The sequence below is a fragment of the Lissotriton vulgaris genome, chromosome 8 (genome assembly GCF_964263255.1).
Source record: "Lissotriton vulgaris chromosome 8, aLisVul1.2, whole genome shotgun sequence".
Lineage (NCBI taxonomy): Eukaryota > Metazoa > Chordata > Amphibia > Caudata > Salamandridae > Lissotriton > Lissotriton vulgaris.
The window spans coordinates 146,934,784-146,958,670 of NC_141696.1; positions in this window are offsets into that span (position 1 = coordinate 146,934,784).

Genomic DNA, 23,887 nt, shown 5'->3' on the forward strand with positions numbered 1-23,887 from the left:
GGAGAGACTCCATAGATACGGGCTGAGGCAAACAGCAGACTGCAAACGATGTCACACTGCTAACGCTGACTTCATACACTTGGCGTGGAGCTGCCCGGGCATCCAATCTTTCTGGTGTGACGTCTTTTCGGAAATGAGCAAAATCCTGGAGGTAGACATGACACCGGAACCGGGCTTGGCGCTCATTGGCAATTCCAAGCGGCTCCCAGTCGCAATTCGCAGACTTACGGATATGGGGATGCTCATGGCTAAGAGAGTAGTAGCACACTGTTGGATGAGAGGGCCGCTCCCAAACAGAACTAGATGGGCGTGGGACATGTTGTACTGTAGCACCCAAGCGGAGAATTATAGCGAATTGCTGCCCCCCAAGAGCCGCCCTAAAAAGTTTTGGGCACTGTACCAAACTTACCTCAATGGGAGGGAGCGAGAGGAATCTGACAGTACACGGACGGGGTCACAGAGTCGGCAAACAGACAATGGCTCGGAACCTAAGGAGGGCTGTACACTTGAACCAGAGATTGCTTCAGGGAGCGAGACAGAGGCGCGAAGTGATGCAGGCACTGGTTAGAGGGGCGGGGTGGCAACGCGGACACACTGTTCATTCCAAGGCGAGCTGGGACATTGCAATCGGGACAGACATTCTAGATGGGACAACCCAGATGGAGTGCAGACATTGCTCAGGAACACGTTGGGAGTAAGTGTGGCTGTGAAATAGACCTAGACGTTACTATGGTAATTACACCTTTATTATACACGGTGAGCGCAAGAAGGGAGGGGGTGGGGGTGACAGGGCCATTGAATGAGTTGGGAGTTAGTATTAGTTTAGTTATGGCACAAACACACTTGTTTTTTAATCTAAGCTGTAGAGCAGAGGGGAGGGAACGTAGGGACGAAATGTTGGAGAAAACAATGAAAATGTGCATGACAACTGCACCCTGCTCTTTTGGCGGTGATAACTGTGAATTGGTCAGCTCCTTCGAGGTATACGCCGCCGGACCCCCGGGTTGTCGGCTGATGGGCTGTGTACGCATGAGTCTATTGTATTAGCTGAAATATGTATAACGCGGCCGGCCCTTGAGGTTGTAGGCTCGGAGCTGTGTATCTGAAGTTTGTGACAATAAAAAAAAAATGGACTTTCCAAGATGTCCGCCGTTTTGTTCGACCTTCTATGGGCTGAATACTTTCTCTCTTTCTATTCATAGAATTTGTCCTCTTTCACTTTCCATCCTCTGTTTAGGATTTGGAATAGGCTACTTTCTCTCTGTCCATTAATTGGTCGATCCTCTTTCTATTGTATCTCCCTACGGATAATTGCCATTATGTAGTACTCTCTCTTTAAACAGCAAGAGCTACCTATCCTTTCCTAAGGAGGGTAATCGAATTGTCCTGAGTGGCCGCCATTTTAAAGTCAGGCGCGCCGCTTCGAAAAATATTTCCTTCAGTCTCCTGCTACATTTACTATCCTTTAGTAGTATTAGTAGTTCTTCTTTTAGCCCCCGCTTGCGTTATTTTTGGTGGCGCAGGGTTCCTTTGAGTTCTTCCCAATTCCCAATTGCTTCTCATTCGCCCCGCCTCCTTGCCGTCTCTCACCTCCGTTCGGTGCCGCTTTGGTGTACGGCGCTTTCTACTCTCTTCATTCCTCTTCCAAGTTGACGCAGAGGAGATCTAGGGGCTGTAGTAGTATTCCCAAGGGGGGCGCCGAGCATCCAGGGGCAGGGTGGCAAATCAGCTCATCTGTGTCCGGTGGAAGCCGATGTCTACGTCGATGCGAGGCTATCGACCGTGTCAGGATGAAAACGTCTTGTGGTTGCCTTCCCGTGTCCTCCGGTGCCCTCAGCAGTCGATGGTCGCCTTCCGGTGTCCTCCGGTGCCCTCGGCAGTCGATGATCGTGGCAGTCTCGAAGTCCAGTGAGGGTCAGTCGCGCTGGACTTCGGTCTCTTCCTACCAGGGTAGGTCGTGGTACCTTTTTTTTCTCTCCCTTGCTTCCGCTGTTGTTCCGCTGATTATCCCAGTGCCCTTTTAATCGGGATTTAAACTATATTTAGTTATCCCGAACCCTAGGACCCTAGGCCCTGGGCTTTGGCGTAACTTCAAGTTATTACAATAATCAATCATAATTCAGTGAGCAGTGACCACATTTGTATTTCAATCAATGTGTTATGTGTGATTATCGCCCATCATGGATTGAGGGAATGTCCCAGACTGTCTTTGAAACTACAATTTAAGTGTTCCAAATTGTTTGTCCATTCAAACGGAAAAACTAGAACATCATGGGGATGAACTTCAAGATCGCAGTGAGAGTTCTTTTCGGGCAGTTGGAACAAAACCATAACATTAGTCAAGTAAGAGAATCCAAAAAAGATACACTAAAACCACAGCATTTTTATTGCAGAAACTCATACATCAACACGTCCCTTAAAGAGCCAAACTTTTGAGATTTTTTACCATGGAATGTGACAGGAACAAAAAACGAGCATTTGCAATGCAATTGGTCTTGCCTTTGGGACCTTATATGTATTTAGCCATGCAGCAAATTAGCCTAGGTGCTGAAATATCTGCTGCTAAGCACCAAACTACATGACACGCCAGGTATGGGAACACTTGGAGATAAATATTGCCTTTCAGCTGGAAATGGTATAGTCCAAAGCTCTGTTTTTAACGTAAAATCAGGGCCTTTGGTGGTCATTTCACTGAAAATACAAGATTTGGAAAAAATATTATTGTCTCTTGGTCCTCGTGGAAGACAAGTTCTATGGACTGGTATCTAGAAAATGCTAAAGTGAATCTGGCATTTTAAAGACCTCTGCAGGTCGTTTTCTATCAAGACAGTTTAATAGAGGCAGTTGCCAGAAAAATTGAAAAGGAAAGTCCCTCAGCAGCAGAAAGAAATTCTGGTATTATACTGACATCTACTGCCTGTTTTCTATAAAGACAGTTAAATAGAGGCAGTTGAACAGAAATAAACGTCCCTAAGCGGAAGCAGACAAGTCCTAGGGCTGATCTCCAGAGCCCACAAAGTACATACAAGTATGTACTAAAGTATATAAAAGAGGTCTCGAATGCTCGACCTAGCGAGATAGATGATGAAGATTGTGTATGTTATCTAGTATTACACCAAATTAGGCACTAAACAAAATTGTCAATATCTGCAATCACACTTCCCAGCTTTAAAAGATGCAATAGAATTGTCAGGAAGTAAAAAAGTCAAAGGTCTGGATGCCGCGTTAGCGTATTGTTCACGTAATAGAGTGGCTATTATATACTTAGCTTCTCTGCTATCGAGAACCAGTCATCATTATCCTTGATCCAATTCATCAATAGTTATTTTCTATCTTCATAGTAAAACCTGTAGCAATGGTGCCCACAGGATCCTTAATGACATTACCATGAAAAAAACAAGAACATCTGATATTGAACTGGAGACTTTAACACAATGACAATCTGAGAAAGCTTGAAGAGTTGTTACAGCGCTGGTCTAATTAGATCTTTCCTCCACCTTCAACGCTATCAATCAGGCATACTTCGACAAACTCTCACAGAACATGCCTTTTTAGAAACTCAGGGTCAGATTTACAAGAAAGTGACGCATACAATCTGGCCCACCATGGCGCAAGGATTGATAGAGGCGTCAGAAATTCTGATGCATCTGTTGACGCAAAAGTCACGCCTTGCTGGAGTCATGTCGCAAGCACGACGCAACTCTAGCATTGCAGGGGGAGGCCTATCCTCATTGTGCTGCTTCACTCCTTATGCTTGCTTGAAGCAGGCATAAGAATTTAATGCTGTGGCATTCTAGAAGTGGCGCAGTGACTTCTACGAGGCTTTTTTGTTTGGAACCACCACTCTGCATACATTAAACCTGACGCAGGTATAATGTGACGCAGGGCTTTACAACATGACGCATCTTCCTAGATGCGTTACATTGTAAATGGGCCGCATTTTTACGCTACTGCTGCGTCACAAATAGTGACGCAACGGTGGCGCAAAAATGACGCAAAAATGACGCAAGTTGCTTGTACATCTGTCCCTAAAAATGTCCTCAAATGAATTACATCATTCAGATCTGACAAAACACAGAACCTTATTTTGCCACATTTTCTCTTAAAAATCCTGGCTGTGGGTAACATTAAAGACTTTAGCACACACCCACAAAGCTCAATATTATGCTAACCAAGCAATACTAACGAGGTGTTCCTTCTACCAGCCTTACCACAGTTTACGATCAGTCTCACAAAACATGTTTTTACCATTCCATGGGCACACTCATTCACCTATGGGGACATGACTTTATCTATAGCTGCAATCAAATTGTGGAATTCCCTTCTCCCTTTCTTCATGCAGAACCTAATCTCTTAATGTTTTAAAATGGAGTAAAACATTGCCTTCCACTATTTAATGCATTTATTTTGCTTGATATATATATATTTTGAGTCACTCAATATTCAGCTTCAATTACACCCACTAAAAGGCATAACCAATCAAAAGAAGCTCAGTCCAAACCAGAAAATCACATACTGTACTAAAGAGAGGTAGCACTTTTCACTTACAGAGGCCTCAATTAAGTCCTTTGAACATAATTGGCCTGTTCCAATGTACATTCCACAGGTCAAATGCCATGAATGTAGGTGCACACTCATGGGAATACTTCTGGTAGTGGGTTTGACACAGAGGGTTGCCTCGGTACTGCCTTCAGGGCAACCCTCGTGTAAAGTAGCCTGGGCAAATATGCTAAAAAAAGAGACCGGAATCTGGTCTAGTAATACACCACATTTTATTTTCATTTATATTTTCAGCATGTAGCTCTACTTCCAAATATCAGGAAAGGCAGACAAAAATAGCGTAGCAGTGGGTAGAGATTCTTGGACCAGATGAAAGCTACAAACCAAACCCAATATGGGACTCATAGTGGAAATTTGCAACATTTTGATTGCAGAATAGAGCGATAACTAATACCTTCAACAGCCTAACAAGTATCTTCATGTTTTAATCTTCCCCAAAAAAGCATTAATAAAAGTCCGACAGTTCACCTGCAGGTACTTTTAACAGACGTAGCATCCTTCCATCCTTCCGAAAGATCTCTGCTAAGAGCCCCTGGGTAGATGCCCACTCTGCCATAATGAAACTTTTTGGCTTAGTGAGGAGCAGACCCTATGATGAAGCATGCCACTGCGGTGGGTGATGGTTTTGCCTTCTTAAAATAGAAATACCATGTGGACAGAGTTCAGGACCCCCTCCAAGCAGCATAAAATTCACAACACCTGCCATCCCCGTGGGGCTTGCTATATAACAGTGTATTTAGTATATATGTTGAGGGGATTTAGAACAGACTATTTATAATTACCTCTCACTCCCCCAAACTATTTGTGTGTGACATCTAGCATCACCCTTCAGGTATATCCGGGCTTAACATCCATCTTTTAGCTCTTCATCAGTTCCAGTCATCTTCTGAGAGGCTGCTGGGTAGAATTCGGTTTTTTAAATGCACATTAGCCAATGACTGGTGATAACCCCTAATCCAGTCCCAGAATAATTCGCACAGCCCCACCTGCCTTTATTTTTAACTGTTATTGTTTACTTTTGTTCGTTCTGATGCAGGGTGTTTTTAGGTCCTCCAAGATGGCAGGACCCTTGTTTCAGTGTGCAGAGGTCTTAAACTCCACAAGGGCTCTGCTTTACTGAATAGAGAATCCCCCCCTGCCAAGGAGAGAATGTGGCCTAACGGCTAAGGCGGTGGTCCTCAGAGCTGGGGAACCAGGTTCGAGTCTCAGCAGAGACGCTCAACATTCTGTGATTCTGAGCAAATGACTTAGGGGCATATTAACAAGGTCCTGCGATAATTATCGCTCAGCACTTTTAGCGTGAGGATAATTATCGCAGGCTAACGCTGGATTCTATCGCGGAGATAGCGAGCTATCAGCAACGTTTATCTCCCAAGCGATAGGAATCCATGCGTTAGCTGGAAAACAGTGTCATTATTGCTGGAAATCCAGCGATAATCAAACTGCAACCAGCGAAACCTTGCTGATAGGGCAGGGTGGTCTTAGCCATGTAATCCACCTCCCATTGGATTACATGGCTAAATCAGCTTACAAGCAGGCAATAGGAAAGTAGCGTTAACTGTGGTTAGCGCTACTTTTCTTAACGCTCTGCTTGTTTGCGTGCAGCTTGATAATCGGAGAAATGTCGGATAGCGACATTTCTCCAGTTATTTTGGCATGGATCGCCCACTTTGCATTTCATTAGAGATGCAAGGCTGGGTGTTGTTGTAAGGGGCGCTAAATGAGCAAAACACGCGATAGCGTGTCTTTGCTGATAAGGCGATAACATTATTGCTGCTTTTCGGCCGAAAACGGAGCAAAAGCAGCAATAATTTTATAGCGCTGCCAAGGTAATATGCTCCTTAATCTCCCTGTGTCCATCTGTAGCGTAACTGGTGCTCATGTAAAGTACTCTTATACCTTTGGGTCGAGTTTGTGCTATGTAAAGCTGAAAAAGAAAAGAAAAAAAATACTCTGATTGGGTCTGGACAGGGCTTTAAGTGGGCCGGGTCTCACCGGGTCTGAGCACCGGCAGTTTTTTAACCTTTTCCATGCTCATGACGGAGCCGCTCCGTCATGAGCCTCGGTTGAGCTGTGCTCATGACGGAGCGGTTCCGTCATGGCCCGCTCGGCGCGCCTGCGCAGCGCGAATTCCGCGCTCGCGCTGGACGTTCCATTGAGCGGGCGGGGCCATGACGGAGCCGCTCCGTCATGAGCCTCGGTTGAGCTGTGCTCATGACGGAGCGGTTCCGTCATGGCACGCTCGGCGCGCCAGCGCAGCGCGAATTCCGCGCCTGCACTGGGCGTTCCATTGAGCGGGCGGGGCCATGACGGAACCGCTCCATCATGAGCACAGCTCAAACGCGGCTCATGACGGAGCGGCTCCGTCACGAGCATGCGAGCGCTGCTCTGCCCCCCCACCCCCCTAGCGCTGCGGTGGAATTGCCGCCGCAGCGAAGGGGATAAAGGGGGCCTCAAAACGGGTCTCTATCAGGCTCTGTTTTGTGCCCTGGAACAGAGGTCCGTTTTTTTCCCTAACTGCAGTGGCAGCAGGCACATCGATGTGCACTGCTCACACTGCTCACTTCTCACTAGTGGAGAAGTTACGGCATGACTTCATGCCAGCTGAGCATTGTAGGGGAAGCAAAATCCATTAAAGAGAGTCATTTTTGCTCTGGATTTCCCTTCTCTTTTTGAAACGCAGGAGCAACAACATTGTCGTGGTGTCACCAGGGCTGTAAGTGGATGCTTTTTCAATATCATATACAAGCTATAGTTGCTGCCTAGTTATCTCATGCAACTAAAAACTATTCACAAAGGGGCATATGTAGGTAGGCGTTTGTGATTCGCAAACGCCGAAATTCGCAGAATTCTGGCGTTTACGAATTGCAAACAGCGATTTGGTATGTAGGTGCCACATAGCAAAATAAGGAATCGCAAAAATTGCGATTCCTTATTTTGCTCAAGCATTTAAGGAATTGCAATTTTGCGATTCCTTAAATGCTATGTAGGGGTGACTTTTAAAATGCGATTTTGGCTTAAGGAATCGCAAAATACCACCTACTCCAAGTAGATGGTATTTTGCGATTTCCTGTCAAAATGCATTTCTTTAAAAAATTCAAAGAGCCATGTGGCGCACAGACATGCCCTTAGGGCATGCATGTGCGCCACATGTACTTACAGGCACATTCCAGGGGTGCAACAGGTGTCCTTTGGACACCCTGGCACCCTTGGAATTGCGATTCTCAAATTGCGATTTTCTCATAGAAAATCGCAATTTGAGAATGAATACCCATTCATTCCTTTGGGCCTCTTGGCCCATAGGAATGAATGGGACACTCATTGCTTAATTGCGATTTGCAATTTGCTAATCGCAATTAAGGAATTTTAGCAATTTGCAAAAGAATTGCGATTTTTTACCTACATTCCATTTTCCAATTCTCAAATAGCGATTCCTTAAAAATCGCTATTTGAGAATCGCAAAATGGAAATGACCTACATATGCCCCAAAGCCAATAGTCCTGACGTTGTAGGTATGATGTTACTTGTATCATATCTGGATAAAGTGACAGAAACAGCAAAGATACAAGTTGAGCAGCACACTATGCTAAACACCGATTTTTAGCATCTGTGTTTTAAGCAACGCCCTTAATTACATTTCCACGCCCCTTTATGAGACCCCCAGTTGTTTCATCCCACTTAAAGCCCTGGGTCTGGAGACAAGCTTTACCCAACTGTGAGTTAGGTGGCTGCGATGGCACCTGTTCAAAAGTCCTCTTCCACTAAGCTTGGCCCTTAGTAATACCATATTTGTTGTTCCTCTCCTCCTGCTCCTCCAACTTCACATGCCAGGGTTAAGCGACCAGTGATTCCTCTGCCAAGTCTTCCTGTTGGCAGAGTCCGCTCTCTCTATTTTCTCTGGCCACAGAGGTATTCCTCAACTCATCGAAGGCCATTATCATGTGGGCAGAGCCTGGGCAGAAATTAATTAATTAATCCCAAAGCTCTGAGGCAGCACATAGCTTTACACTATATTTAGCAAGCATTCACCATTGATAAATATTAAAAATAAACATCATATGGACTTTGTTGGATTTCCTCACCCAGCTTCTGAATATATTACTTTCAATCACCAGAAGGCTTTCTCTTTTCAAAAAAGGCCTTGGTGCCTCAACAGTGAAAACAGAACTTTTAAGAGTTAGCTTGTACTATTTGTCCCACTTTTATACATGAAGTAGTAAACCTTGTGAGCTTAGAGGTGGCTTAGCTAATGTTTAAAAGTAAGTTTTTGGATGTGTACCGCACTGTGTTAGATTACAAAGGTAGGGTTGAAGGCGGTGTTTTACAGTCATAATTGTAGGTGGTGAAAATTTACACTGAAACCCACATGCGACATTTCAGTTTTATGAGACTGGTGCACACCCTGTGCCAATATACTTTTGCCTAGTAGACATTTTAACGAAGCCAACTGGGCTTAGGTGATTTCACACCTTGTTTACAGGTCACAGCATAAACACTTGAAGACTGAATGGCAGTCATACAGCGTTAATATTCAAAATACCAGCTACATCTAGCTTAATAATAGAGTCAACACAAAAAGAAGCACTTTCTCGCAGGTCCAAACTCTGATCACCAGCTTTCCCGATTAGTAAGAATGGAAGAACCTTCTTCAGGAAGGATGCAAGTACTTGAGGCTCTGTGATTGGCTTATTCATCATTTATTACACTGCCCTTTGCTTCACCATAGGTGGTGACAACAAATCCCATTGGTTCATCCCACACTTGCTTTCTCCATTGGGTTGTCCTGTGTCCTTCCCTATTGGTTTCTTCCAATGGGGTGTTCTGTGCTGGATGCTGTCTTTAACTTTAGGTTTCTGCTCCTCATTTAGCCGCAGTTAATCAATATATTTGTAGGAACATTTTGTCAGGTATTGAGGCACATTGTCCTCACACATTCAACACCAGGGTAATAAACCCTGCACAGAATCCCTTTGACACTGTTTCTGTTCCCTCTGCTACATCAAGAATATGATCTCTCTGTGAGCCCAATCCATCATTAGAAAGAGACCTAGTTGGATCCATGTTTTCCCATGAGGTCTCAGAAACCTGCAAATTCCTGCTATGCTTAGGCATTTCAGTACAGCACACCTTATAAAACTATTTCTAGAAATGCTAATAAATGGTTACTATTTGCAACACATAACTACCTTACTTTAAATGGTGAAAGAAAAAAGTTAAATGCTTGATTAAAATGCATAAAGACTGTGTGAGGAATACCCTTAGGGCAGGGAGTTCAAATAAAGAGGAACTACACAAGGAACACAATTAGTTGTTTTGCCATTAGAGACAGTCTTAAATGTAGTAAGGGTTTTAAGCACAATCAATATACATTTCTAACTTTCATCACCTCGACAAAATGACTTAAGAAAATCAGATACATTTTTTACAGGAGATTCTCACACTTAGCTTTGGAATTTCCCCCTGGGCTACACAGCATGGTGTAAAAACACTTAATTTACCTGGCTCAGTGTATACATGCCTTGTGTCCTCAGTAACAATAACAACAGATAGCTGCCTCTGTGGCTAACAAGCCACAGTGTTCATGTACTTCTCTTTATTGTACCACTTACTACATTCCACACTCTACTAGAGATGCTGTTATTAATATGAGCTAAAGGTTATCTGCTTGACCAGCCTTCCTTCTCAGGCTGCTCAGCTCACCTGACACTCTTGGCCTCTTTAGAAGGTAGTTTCCATTGACTGTGGCGTCCAATGTTGACAGTCACGAGAACATTAATCAGATGACAGTATGAAATGGAAAGCAGCATTGAAAGACACACACAGCAAGGTGTTTACAGGGCAGGTTGTGTATTGTAAACATGGCTTCCCAAACTTCCTTCTGATTACTCAGATGCCCTTGATATTGACTGAATATGCGGGAACTGCGTACAGGAAAGCTTTACCTGAATGAGATCACGGAGGAAGTGCGGTGGGTAAAGTCCCCTACTTTTTCCCAGCAATGAGTGCAAAGGTTAAGTGGACATGATGTCTGCATCTATTCACCCGGGATTCATCTGTCTGTTATTTCCCTGCTTCCCTATGTCTGCCTAGTTGTGTGCCATCTCACTGTCCCTCGTTTACCCCGGCCACTCTCTAACAGGCACATGCACCAACCTTTTTTGCAAGCACAAATGGTGCGATTCGCAAAAATCAGCCATTTGCGCCCGCAAAAAGGGCTTTTGCGATGCATCAAGGTGTAAGGCACTCGCAATTTAAGAAATCGGAATTAATTGCGATTTCTTAATAATTGCGATTTCTTAAATTGCGATTCCATTTAAGGAATCGCAATTTGCGATTCCTTAAATGCAACGCAAGAACCACTTTTAAATAGCGATTTCACTATTTCGGGCCGCAAATTACTGAGCAATTAAACTGGTCAGTTATTTGCATAAACGTTGAAAAATGCACCAAAGTGCATTTTTCGCAAAATCCTACCGTGATGCATGTGCCCTTATCAGTCTACCATGTTTCTTGTCTCTCTCTCAGGCCCCAATTCCTCAAAGTACTGACTCTCTTGGTTTCTACTTCCTTCAATTCCCTGTTCACTTTTTCACTATTTTGCTCCACACTTTGGCTGTCCTATCTCCTCTGTGCTGAACTGTGTTTTAGGGAGGGCCATTCCATCCACAAGACATATTCATTCCACCCACTCTCTTCTTAACCCCATTGGGTTCTCAGTTTCGTCTAAGAGTGACATGAAGATACATCCAAGCTGTCAAGCTCCCAACGTTCATAATATGGGTCTATCTCTAACGATGACCCACACTGTAGCGTCAGGCAACCATCATTGACTTTTCTTCTCTGCTGGAGAGTTATTTTTTTTATTTATATTTGATTTTCCATGTGCAAGTGCAGATGCTCCAGTGTCTAGCTAGTACATGGACTACTGTGGGGCAACTACCAGTATAGGGTAATTCTGGTTAAACATGTTTCATGTCCATATAGTGTTCAGGAGTCCATTAGGATTGCACTAGCAGATTCAGAAAATGCCGGATGAGTCCTGCCCAGTACATTTATTTATTTATTTAAGAAGTTTTATATAGTGCTAGCCTGACAGGAGGGTATCGGAGCGCTTCACATCAGTTACACAGCAGAGGAAAAGAGAGCAGAACATAATACAATAAAGCAAGACACTCCAGACAATAGGAATCGTAATGACAGTGACGTAAGAGTTCCATTTCAAGGTCTTTGTCTTGGGATGTCCTGGCAGACTTACAGAAACCTGGAAAGGAATTGGTTAGACTGGAGTTTTTGTTGCAACTGATTCATTCCAGATGGAGATTTCTAAAAAAACACAGGCGTCTCCGTTTTCCTGAGTATACTGAGTTTTCCTTGTGTTTTTATTGTACCTGTGACCTATCTTCTAGCTGTAATAAGGACAGCCTTCAGTGGAGCTGTCTGTGTGGCTGGGAGACTAGCGAGGATGAATGCCACCGGCTACTGACGAGATTATGATTGTCTTTGGAATAAATCTATTAATCAGTTTAATGAGTCTTAGATTGGTGATCATCTCTCTTTGGCAAATATTTTTATGGGTTTCATTTGTTGTCTAAATTGTAGATTAGGGCCCAGATTTACTAAGGTCTTGCAATGACCCGGCGTCGCGCAAGGCGACACAAGGCAACGCAAGCCCTTACATGGGATTTACGAAGCCACGCAAAGCCTCCTTGTGCGGTCCTGCTTGGCTTAGTAAATCCAGAGTTGCCAAGGCAGTACAAATGGCTGCCATGTGTTACTCTGCGTTGAGAAGGCGTTGCATGGGTGGAGGATGGACATTTCCATGCATCTCCCCATGCAATTTGAGATTTACTAAGGTGAGTAAAGCTGGGATTGAGTCCAAGTGTACCCCTTCCCAAGGTGAGGCGTAATGAGGAGAAATATATTTCTTTCTCCTTGTTATTTCCTCTTTCCAGCACATGTTGGAAGAGGAAAATGCTTCTAATGATTACCTTTATGCAGGAAGCTGTCCCTTCCTGCACAAAAAACAATTCTGCCTGTAAAGCAGGCCCCCTGGCACCGTGACACAAGGGTGCCTGCGTTGAGGCATGGCAGCATATTGTATGCCAGCGCAGAGAGAGAGCAGGAATGCACCAAATATTAGTCAATATGGCGCATTCCTGGCCTCCATTTGGCTCAGTGCAGCAAGTTGTCTTACTGCATTGCGCTGAGTGAAATATTGGTAGATCTGGCCCAAAGTATCTAGGAATTCCCCAGTGTTCAAGATATAATTTACATAGAACGTAGGCCAGTACTCCTTCTTGTGGGACCCCGAAAAGCATTGTTAGAGGCTACGAATTGAAGTCCTTAATTTATGTTAATCATCTGGCAGGAAATCACCTAGATATGATTTGAAATCTTGGAAAAATGCCCCCCAATAATAAACCACAAGGAGAGGGAGTTTAATAGTTTATCATGGTCCACCATATAGTATAGCTAAATCCCATGCACACATACATAATTTAAACAAGAAATGCAAGGGTCATTCAAAGCAAATTTTTCAGAATTCTTGGGTGATGTCGTAATTTCTTTATTCTGATGGAAAACGCAACCAGCCGACAAGTGTTTCGTCAGGGAAATGTAGTCCCACGACTCTTCAGGGCTGAAGGGAGTTGCCAGAAAACTGTGAAGTCCCTAGGCCGGTGATAATTCCAACCCGGTAGGGCACGAGTGCAAGATATATTATGGATTCCAAGATAATTAGAAGTAGGGCATCTGAGAAGTGGATCAGCAGTGTTGCGTGATCGGAAAGCCGGTGATACTTCCAACCCGGCAGATCTCAATCGGGGTCAAATTACGCGAAGCGAGTGTCTTGTGAATATCTGTAATAGGTTAGCGAAACTGCCTGAACCGCCAGTAGAGTACAAGTAAAAATCAGTATGGTATTCTTATAGTCTATGGGCAAAGATTATTCACCTATTGGTCGGACTTAGGTAAAGTCGAGGCTGAACACGTGTGTGTGTTCACCATATCCGTTTGGATAAAGAGCAATGAAAGAGTCCTAGCTGCGCCGGTTCCCTCGTTGGTCCACCATATAGCCCTGCCAATTTGTACAGGAAGATTAGCCAGCAGGTTTCATTTTTGTACAACCGCCCAGTAGACAATGTCGTTTTTACAGATCCAGTCTTCCTCACTCTGTCTAACCATGGGAAGAAGACAATTCTTTCATCAGAGATGAAGCCATTCTTCATGCTTACAAGCTTCAGTGCAATGACTTCTAACTAAGTTGAAAATTCTATTAAATTATCTCAATACATACTTCTTCACCATCATCAAATTTCTGTTTTGCAGATGTGCTCAATCCTCACTTCACAAATGATCAATAAATGTGTTTTGTCTCCTGCCATATGTAAGGTGATTCATGCTGGTGACTATTAATGGTACAGTTAGGGAATTCCTGGATCCCGCTGATTTGGAGCTTTGGCAGGAAGATATGGAAACCTAATGACAACAATCCATGGTTATAACTTCGCCTCCTCTCCCGTCGCCAGCGCTGCACAAGGAAGCAACTGCCAGGACCAGTGATTCAGATAGGGACCCCCGGTTAGATCATCGATAGGGATAAATCCAGCTCACTTCGTAAGCCTTGATTCTCGCCTAATGCCTGTGGCGGAGCCTGCCATAAACCCCACTCCCTCTCCCCTGGCCCAATTGGCTTTCCGCTTCTCTCTCCTTTAGAGCGGTGGCCACCCGTGGTGATCTAGCACGTCACTGAAAGTTAGGTTGAACCTGTCTCTCCACCTCTCGCTTTCCACAATATAATTCAATATGCCTCAACATCATACTGCACATCTGTATCTTTGTTCCATCAATGTGAACGGCATGACCCACTTTATAAAACGTACAAAGACACCTGCCTTTTTAGGCGCTTAAAAGCTAAAAATTGTCTTAATGCAGGAAATGCATTTCATAGCGGAAGAAACAGTGAAACTTAAATGCGATTGGGTGGGTGCAATCCTCATTTCAACAGGATCCAATGAGGATTTGACTTCGACCCGCTTCAACATGTCTCTTCACGAGCAGAATGGAATGGAAATTTTGTTTCGCACACAGCTTCCGGTTCACATCCTCAAATCACGGTTGGATGACCATGAATGCCACATTTTTGCACGGATTAAAGTTTTGGACCAATGGTCGTAGGCTCCATATATGCCCCAGTGGATAAGAAGGGCCCATGGCCCTCTAACCTTCACAGATTGTTGGTAGAATTTGGCTCTCAGAAACTCATCATGAGTGGTGTCTGGAAGTGAATTCTGAATCCTCTCCTAGATAAATCGGGCAGATCAAATATGAGATACGACATGACAGGGCTGTGCTCCATGACTTCATGCATGACCATTCTCTACATGATCTGTGGAGCTTACTGCATCCTACAGATCAACCATATACATATGTTTTCCTGGCCTATTGCTTGGAGTCATGACTAGACCTCCTGCTGACAAACACTACGGCACTACCTGGAATTCATTTCCTCCCTGTATACGTATGGTACCAAACTACTTGAAGTTCAGACAGTCGTTAAAGACCTAGGGCCAGATGTAGGTAATCCCAGATTACCGATTCTTAAATACCAAATCATACCGATTCAGTATTTGAGAACAGGCAAATGGGATGTAGGTAAAAAATTACCGAATCGGTAAGTTTCGATAATTATCACCTACATATGAAAAGCCTAATTCCGGTCGCTAACGGACGAAATTCAGTAATTTCGGCCGTTACCGACCGGAATTAGGCTTCCTACATCTGGCCCCTAGTTATTTTGACAAGGGGAGAATTATTGCAATCCTTCGATATACCAGGTTTTCCTTTTCATGTTCCTTCTCTGTTACCTCAATGGCAAGAAATCATGTGGTGAACATGGCCTTTACAAGTCTCTCTAACATAAAGTAACGTAACATAACACTGACCCGCACATGCCACATCGATATTGGAGTGATCTTGGATCACGCTTTCATTCAGGGTTCTTATCGAGCACAACTAATCACCCTTATCCCATTAGTCTTAACCTGGAGCTGCAACGGACTTTGTCCATGTCCCGCACTTGGTGGCTGAATACCTCGTGGCTCAAACTTGCCAGAGGAGAAATCTCGACAGAAGAACTTCCTCTGTGATTACTTGGAGCTCGATTAAATAAAAACAACTTCCAAGCAACGCTTATGGCCATCAGGAAAGGTGTACTTGCTCAGCATGCTGATCAGAGGCTGGTATTGCACGATCTGTTATAATTGCTAAGAAGACTGCATCAGAAAGAGACATCCAAACCCTCCTGCAGAAATACTGAGACTGCCCTACTCCTGATGGTCTGTGAATTCTCATGACAAAAAAAACTGGAACTCAATAGTATGTACACATTGGTGTGAGAAAAGGCACTGTTTGCATTAACCCGTCCCATGCTGATGACGAGTTCAGCTCGTCATGAGCCACGGTGCTCGTGTGCTGATGACGAGCTGAGCTCGTCATGGCCGTTGGAACGCTCAAAATTCCCCTGCTGTTTCTGCTTTTGCTTTTGCTTAGTCACTTCCCCCACGATATTACTCCTACTACTCCTCCTTCTTCTTCCTATCGGGGAGATTGGGATGACACCTGTAGAGACGGTGACGGGTACCTCAGCTCCTGACTTCTGTATCGTGAATCTTGACCTTAACTGATACCTATTCCTGACTAGTGGTTTGAATGGGGGAGGAGGTGGGGTGGGAGGGGGGGGAGAGGAAAGAACGTTAAAGGGTACGTTAGAGGGTATGTTAGAGGGCACCTTAATCTTTCCCTTATCTTTAATGGCAGTCTTATTCTTATTCTTATAGACCTCCCCCACCAGATTCTCTGAGAGCGCGACTATCTCCTCATCTTGCCTGGGGTGTGTAGGCAGATTCACTGGTATTGAACTTGCTTCAGAGTCCATGCCCTTATCCTGTAGCAAACGCTGCAGCTTACATACTACCCCTCCACTGCTCAGTTTCAGCACGACAGTGCTCCTCTGGTGCCTAGGTATTTGGCCCCCCTTCTCCTCACCCTCCTTCTCCTCGCCCTCCTTTAGCGAGGCACGATACGCAAAATTGTTAATTAGCGGCGAGCCGAGGCTTACTCTTGCCAACAGCCGCCTAGCTTGCCCCCACGCATAAGCCCAGTCCCTCGATCCCCGCGCTATTCTGCCGAAATACCTCCTCTCCTTTTGTGCTGTAGAAGGGATACAGGAACCTTTGACTTCACCACCCGTTGGACCAGAATCGAATTCTGGAAGAAGCCTAATCGAGCTCATTACACACACCACCGATGTGCGTTAAGTGACTGTCTCACCGCCGGCTACCTTCGCTTCCTGACTCCGTCTCCGTCCTCGTTCTCACCATCCCTCTGCTCCCCCAGGGTCCTAGTGCCGGGCACACTCCTAGGCTGGTGTAAACGCCGCCGCCTCCTCTTGCTCGATTAATTTTCCGTTTAGTGGGGAAAAACAGAGATGAGCGCCATCAGAAAACCGCTCGCATGAATCTAGAAATAATCCGCTCTGCTCTCACCGTTTTTGGGCCTTTGTCGCTGCCTTTTCCTCGGGGAAACCACCTCCCGGTCCGGAGCTCCCTCGGCAGACGTCAGCCTGCCGCCATGTTCCTCCCCCATGGTTTGGCTCTTTGACCTCTCCCCAAGCCTGTCGCCACTAAAGACCTGCGGGACAGTTCCAAAGCCCACCCCTTCCTTAAAGGCCTATTTTAAAATAATGGAGAAGGTGGTTGACACCCCAATAGGGGGAGGGAGTGCCCCCTGTCCCAGTTCATCAGGATCCCCGGGTCCGTCTAGTCACCCTATGTCAAAGGACCCAAAAGCTACAGACCCACAAAGTGTCAGAAATTTATCAGATCATACTTCTCCTGATATACCAGGTGTTTCTTTCGCAGTGACTCTAAAAAACAGCTATACGGTACTGGGACAGTTAGAGGATGCAATGAGTCAAGAGAGTCAAGAGAGTCAGGAGAGGTTAGAGGAAGAGCTAGTGCAAGAAGATGAAACCAGAATAGAGGGAGGACCTTCAGGTCAGAGGCCGGCACAGGCCGCTCAGGCTAGCCTCCTACCTCCTGCAAGATCGTTGGAGACAACCCCGGACGCAGGCTTGTCACAGGTGGGAGCTCTTCTTTTAAGTCTTAGAGAGGACTTGTTGACAAAACTTGATCAGAAATTTGACACATCCGAGGCCAACCAAAAAATCATTCATGATCAGTGCGCCAGTCTGTAGCAAAAATTGGTGGATGTCAGTAAACGCACAGAGGTGCTGGAGGAAGATGTTAGTTTCTTAAAAGGAGCCTCACAAAGACATGAAAGAGACATTGAGACACTAAGAGCGCGAAATAGAGACCTTCAGATGGACGTGGAAAGATTAGAAATCCACTCAAGAAGGAACAATCTGAAATTTTTGAAAATTCCTGAAGGGCTGGAAAATGGGGATGTTAAAGCCTTTATATGTAAAATCCTCAGAGAGGGCGTCCTAAAAGACAGTCCAGAAATAGATCTTGAAAGGGAGATACAAAGAGCCCACAGAGATCCTTTTAGGCAGCACTCAGGGAGGTCAGAGCCACGAAAAATCTTGGTGAATTTTCTATCCTTTTCGGTTAAAGAATCAATTTTGAGTAAAGCTCTGAAGGAAAAATCCCTACAATTAGGTTCAGCTAACTATTTGATCCGTTCTGATGTGGGAAAGATAACAGCACAAAGGCAGTGGGAGTTGGGGAGTCGAATGCCTGAGCTGAGGAGCTTAGGGGCACAGGTGCAGATGAAGTTCCCTGCCTTTTTGAGAGTGGTTTGGAAAAACAAAACTCATAACTTTAATTCAGTACAAGAGGCCGACTCCTTCCTCACCTTGATGCGCGAAAAAACATCTGAGGAAGATATATAGGTCTCTGAAAAGCCCCGGGGGGGTAGAGAGCAAAATTAGTTAGATATTTAGCTTAGAATCTAAGCAACACGTGTATTAAGGTGATAAATGGTGTGTGTGGGGTCTCTGGGTCTCTGGGTGCGAGTAGTTTTCAAAAACAAGGAAATAAATGGTAAAGAAAATCAGGAGGTTGAAAAAGAAGGGAAAAAAGAGGGCTACAATGTAAAAAAAAAAAAAAAATAACAATAATAAAAAAAAAAAAAATAAAAAAAAAATTCTCTTTCAAGATAAAGGGTGTTTAATTGGGAAAAGTAGGGAAGAGGGGATGAATTGATTAATCTATTTAGCTTTTGTCGTATATATATAGAAAAATAACGCATAAGGGTTTCCACCCGGGAGTCTGGTGAGCTCCCGACTGGCGACAAGATCGCTGTAGGAGTAAAGGGGGGGGGTTCCTCAGGGGAGGGGGGGAGGAGGGAGGGGAGCAGGGGAAAAAAAGTAAAATAAATCCTCATATTGGTTTGAAAATAATTCATGTTCAGGTAGGGACCTGGATCAAAATGCTTAAAGGGATCTTAGAGAATTATGGTCGATACGACATATAGCATAAAATTTATAAGCTGGAATGTTAATGGGTTAAGGGACAGGACAAAAGCAAGAAGGGTCATAGATTTTTTGTTCAGATCAGGGGCACATATTTGTCTATTAGAGGAGACGCATGTGGAGAGGGAAGAATGCAGTCAAATATTTGGGAGATGTAGATGGGTCCAGGATATTATTTCCTCGGGACAAAGCGGTAGTACACGGGGGGTGGCCGTGATTATTAGAGCAGGCATGGGGGTCAGGTTGATAAAACACGAAACAGACATTTCAGGCAGATGGTTGATAGCTTCTTTGATGGTGGGAAGCGCCCCTTTGGTCTGCGCAGTATACTATGGCCCGAATCTAGACGCCCCGGGGGCTTTGATGAAACTTAAAACCAACTTAATAGAGACAACAGGCCCGATAATTGTAGGGGGAGATGTTAATCTTATTTTGATAGAGATCTTGATAGAACATCAAGAGTGAGATTTTTCCCCCCCCAAAAAAACTAGTCTAGAACTTAAAAATATCATGAGGGATTTTAATTTGATGGACATTTGGAGATTTAAAAACCCAGGGGGAAGAGATTATTCTTTCTACAGTAGAAGATATGGGCACCATTCTAGGATAGATTTTTTCCTGGTAGATAAGAACCTCTCATCGGCAGTCGACTCTATATCTTATGTCCCTGGTAGTCAATATGAAACAGAAAAAACATTACAGGAGATGGACACTGGATCGGACGCTGCTGCTAGAAGAAGGAGTCAGACAGGATTTAGTTACCCAGTCTGAAGAATTTTTTATGGTCAATACAGGGTCAGCAAATAAACAAATCGTCTGGGAATCGTATAAAGCTTTTTCCCGAGGCTTGTTAACAACTCTGATGATCAGGAGGAATAGACTGAGGAAAGAGAAAAGGGAAGCATGGATTTCCAGAATCAAGCTTAAGGAGCTGGAGTTACAGAGGGCATCGGCAGAGGAGTCGGACAACAGGCAAATACATCAGAGAGAGCTCGATTGTCTGCGAGCAGAATTTCAAGCAGGGTTGGACAAGGATTTGAAGGAAAAGTGGGACATTAGTAATTTACAGCAGTTTGCTTACGGTGAGAAGTGTGGACGTCTCCTGGCCTGGAAGGCCCGAGCCGACAGAACAAGAAATCAGATAGATAGTTTGGTTTTATCAAGTACAGGGGAAAAAACTAACGAGGATGACTGTATCAGAGAAGAAGCAAAGAGATACATGCAGTCTCTTTATGGACCTAACTCCTCTAGGGGTAAGCAACAAGCAGAATCCTGGTTTGCAAATGTCCAGCTCCCTAAGCTATCTGAGACAGATTGTTCTTACCTTAGTTCAGAAATCAAAGAAGGGGAAGTCAGGGCTCAGGTGGCGAAAATGGCTAAGGGCAAAGCCGCAGGCCCAGATGGGCTTCCAGTGGAGCTGTTTAAGATCGTTTTAGAGCAGATCATAGGGGTTCTGACCCTATTGTTCAACGAAGTCTTACTTAGGGGAGGACAGGTCCCTAGGTCTTGGGCTGAGGCAACGGTCACATTACTGTTGAAGCCAAATAAGGACCCGAGTAGGATAGAGTCCTACAGGTCCATTTCACTACTAAATGTGGACTATAAAATATTCGCGGGGGTATTGGCTACGAGACTAGCAAAGGTAGTAAAATCGGTAGTACATTGTGACCAAAGGGGCTTCATTCCGGACAGGCAGCTCAATGAGTTGACCTTTCAAGTGGTGGCAGCGATTGATGTAGCTCAAGAAAAGAAGCAGCCTCTGACTATAGTAGCAGTAGACGCCGCGAAGGCATTTGACCAAGTTGACTGGAACTACTTGTGGTTGGCGATGGAAAAATGTGGCTTTCCGATGAACTACATAACAGCCATTAAGCTTTTATACTCAGACCCGACAGCAAAGGTCCTAGTAAATGGTTCTCTGACTGAGCAGTTTCATATCTCCCGAGGCACTCGTCAGGGATGTCCCCTATCCCCCCTTTTGTTTGACTTGTATATAGAGCCCTTCGTTTGTTTATTAAGAGCAGATCCAATAATTAAACCCTTTAAGATTGCGGATATGGAGTTTAAGTTGGCTTTGTACGCGGATGACTTGTTAATGTATACAATAAATCCGGATGTGGCAATCCCCAGACTATTAGATCTTGCAAAGGGGTTTGGTAATATTTCGGGGTACTCAATCAATGCCGAAAAGACGGAAATAATGGAATATAACCAGCAGTCTAGCTCGATAGGGAAGACGAATAAAATGAGGTACCTGGGAATCCATTTGGTCAATGAGATAGATGAAATCCCCAAAATTAACTTAGAAAGGATCATTAAAGATACAATTGCTTTATTGCAACGTTGGTCCTCTCTGCCTTTAAACATATATGGGAGAGTGAATCTCCTGAAAATGATAGTGCTCCCTAAGGTCACTTTTCTATTTAATGCCATCCCATTATCTTTTCCAGCACCCTTAATTAAAAAACTACAAGGAAAATTGGGCTCATTCATTTGGAATGCCAAAGGCCCTCATATAGCATGGAAGAAATTAAGAAGGGGTCTCAAGACAGGAGGACTCGCCTTTCCAGACTTAATGCTGTATTGCCACGCTTTTCATTTTAAGCATTTTAGAATTATGGCGGGTCGTATGGACCAATCATCAATGGGGTTGCTATTCTCTGTTCTATTAAAGGAGGTTCCTCAGGGTTCCAGTTTTTTTCTTTACAAGTTTGGGGACCCAAAATTCTTTAAAAAAGTAAGGTTGAAGATTTTAAGGTCAGCTTTGAAAAATTGGGTATTTGTAAGGATTAAACTAAACATTACTTATTACGCGCCGCAGGCACCCATATGGGACTCACCAGGCCTCCCAGCTAGGGGTGGGCGGAAAATCCGTTCCGCTCGCGGATTTTCGGGAAATCCGCAATCCGCGAGATTTGCGAATCTCCCGCAAAATCCGCAAATCCGCGAGCAGCGGATTTTGCTCGCACTGCTCGCACTGTTCGCGTGAGTTCGCGTGAGTTCGCGCCCCGCGAATAAGTGCAAAATTGCAGAAATACGATCTTAGCAAAACTGAAAGTAACTACTTACCAGGTTCAAAAGTTCAGGCTCATCATTAGTAGCCATTTCCTGTAGTGCTTCCTGAGGGGCCCCTCCAGAGTTCAGTTGCCAGTTGAAACTATTATGTGACCCTGCTCTGAACCTCAGAATAGTTACACATATGCCACAAAGGTCCTGAATTACAGCTAAGGGAGACAAGCAGGAGCCAGGCTGGAAGTTAAAATCCATTAATCAGCCCCTAATTCATTATTGTCAGTTGGGGCAGGGCAGGTGTTGTAACTAATTTTGCAACAATGAAAGCACTTAGCAAGTGCAAAAGATCACTAATCAGGGCGCACTAAGAAAGCAGGTGCCAGCTAAAAAAATATTCTGTGACACATTAATCAGCCCCAAATTAATTCAGGTCACTTGAGGCAGGGATGGTGTGCTTTGCTTTGCCGAAAATAATGTACACTGGACAACCAGAGGGTGTGGTGATGAAACAGAGGGTGGCATGGGTGGGCCAGAGGGTGGCATGAGTAGTCAGAGAGTGGCAGTGGTGACAGAGAGTGGCAGTGATGAAGAAGAGTGTCCCAAACAGGCTGGACACGTAGAAACAACAAGTTCGCGAAACTTGCGACCCGACAGGTAAGTTCGCAATTTGCGAAAGTGTACAAAACCCTCGCGAACTGGCAGAAACACGGGCGAACACAAAAAAAAAAAAATCCGCAAATTCGCGGGAATTCGCGGATTTTGCGGATTGCGAATCCGCAAATCCGCAAAATTCACGAACGCGAGATCCGCAAAATTCGCTCATGCCTACTCCCAGCCTGCCTTAATGATCAACTGTCACTACCTTTGAAGCAGGCCGGGCTGCAGAGGTGGGGAGATCTGCAGGGAGATGACCAACTCTTAAGCTGGGACACATTGTCCAATCTAACTAGGGGGGCCCTGACGCGGTTTAAATACTACCAATTGTCAGGCTGGTGGACAACGAGATCTGGGATACCCAATGATAATAACCCCCCTAACCCTAAATTTGATGCGGTAGCTAGAAGGGGTAAGTGGAAAAGCCAAATATCTTTTTGATATTCGGCAATGTTAGAAGGGGAGGATGTGACGGAGGCTGAAATCAGTAAATTGTGGTGTAACGCTCTTACCCCGACTAACGGGCCTTTTTTGGATTTCTGGCGCGACTCCTTCAGGGTGTTAAATGCCGTAATCAAGCCGGCTGCGCTGAAAAGGAATCACATATACACCATGTATAGGGTCTATATAACTCCGAAGAAATTGGCAAAATTCTCAAATATTGACTACAATTGCCCAAGGTGTGGCCTCTTGAGGGCAGACGATGTTCATATGTTTATGGATTGTCCTGATTTAGCGGACTATTGGGGGAAGATAAAGAAATTTTTGGAAGAAGTTCTCTCAATGCCTATAGCACTCCCAAGGTTTACAGTCATGTTTGGGCTTGTTATGAACTATCAAGTTAATGACCTTCCCACTAAATTTGTATTTTTTACCATCCTCTTAGCAAGGCGCGAGATTTGTAGGGCATGGAAAGATCCAACTCCCCCAACCTTTGCTAATTGCCTGAGGCAGATTATGTTAACTTGTAAATCAGATGTGGCATGCGATCCCAGAAGTGTGACGAATGTTTGGGCAGCCTTGGTGGCATGGCAATCTCGATGATTGGTTTTCCAATGATTTGTCTGGAGCCCTGCTGGTTCCCCGTACTCCTAAGTAGCAAGGGGCGCACACAGATCGGCGAAAGAAAAGGAGTTTGGAGGGGAAGGTAGTGGCTGCTTGAGGGTA